Here is a 1,416-nt window from a genome sequence, read left to right on the forward strand (position 1 = left end):
GACTAAATCACGAAGATATCTAGGTGTGTTTGAGCGAAGAACATTGTAGATCAAGCAACATAGATGAACTATGAAATGTTGAAAAATATTCAGCCAGCCAGAGCGCTGAAAGTAAGGAGTAATATGGTCGTACTTTCTAACACCATAGGAAAAACGAAGACAGGAATTTTGGATTAATTGTATTCTATGATGTTGTTTGAGACAAAGAATATATACAGTGTCGGCGTAATCAAATAAAGATATTACTAGGGATTGTGTAACTTGTAGTTTCTGAGAGATTTCTATTTAAATTTTTGAAATTTGGAATTTCACAGTATCGCATTTCGCAATGATTTAAAAAATATATAAACTGTATTATCGAACCCCCCCCCCCCGTACATATACGTATAATCTACATCTTAAAACAGACAATACTGAGCAACTAAATCAGCAATTACTTAAGTATGCTTTCTTTTTAGATGACACATTCGACACAAACGTCGTTCTATCCTTCTTAACATTCAACGAATGATAAAGATAGAACGATGTTTGTGTTGAGTGTGTCCTCTAAAAGGAAAGCATACTTTATCTCCTTATGTGGAGCATAGGACGTCTACCAGACCTCTTCCACTTTTGTCCGAGGCCTATATTCGTTTCTCGAATCAAATTGTTTTCAGATTTATAGGCATGAATTAATGTTATGGTCAATATTTATCTCAATATTTGCACTCTTTACTGCCTATACTAAGTTAGCCCCCCACTTTGCGAATTCACTTATTTTGAAAATTGTGCTGAATTGTGCTAGGTTTGTGCTACATTGTGCTCGAATATTAATATCAAAATACGAAAAATACGTTAAAAAATTATAAAAAACCATATTTTAGGCCAGCCCCCCATTTTGTAATTTTTTCAATTTTTAAAGTTGTGCTAGGTTGTGCTAATTTGTGCTAACATTGTGCTAAAGTGGTATTCAAAAATAATGACAACAACAAAAGATATGATAGAAAAACGATTTTTCACAAAACGGAATAAAAATAACGCTAAAATTCGTATCCGTCATTCAAATACCACAAAATTGCATATCTGAATTGTGCTAGCCTAGCACAGCACAACCGTTAGATTCGCTGGCACAATCATATTAAGAGTACTTTACTCTTGAGCGCGACCGCTCTCGGAATCATTTTTTGTTCAAAATTCAGATTTACAACGCTTCGATGTGAATTTTTGATAAAATTGATACTTTTTGAGTTATTTGCGAAAAACTGATTTTTTGGACACTTTCTCCCCCCATTTCTCTTAGAGGGGGGGTAGGGGTGAGGACTTTTGAACACTTCAAAGGGAGTACAAAATAAGCCTGTTCCCAAATTTGCAGACCTGTAACCATTATTTCTTCCCAATTTTCCCATTTGACTGGGCTATTTGGTGGCTGGGGATAAG

Source organism: Cyphomyrmex costatus, unplaced genomic scaffold (genome assembly GCF_001594065.2).
Source record: "Cyphomyrmex costatus isolate MS0001 unplaced genomic scaffold, Ccosl1.0 scaffold366, whole genome shotgun sequence".
NCBI lineage: Eukaryota > Metazoa > Arthropoda > Insecta > Hymenoptera > Formicidae > Cyphomyrmex > Cyphomyrmex costatus.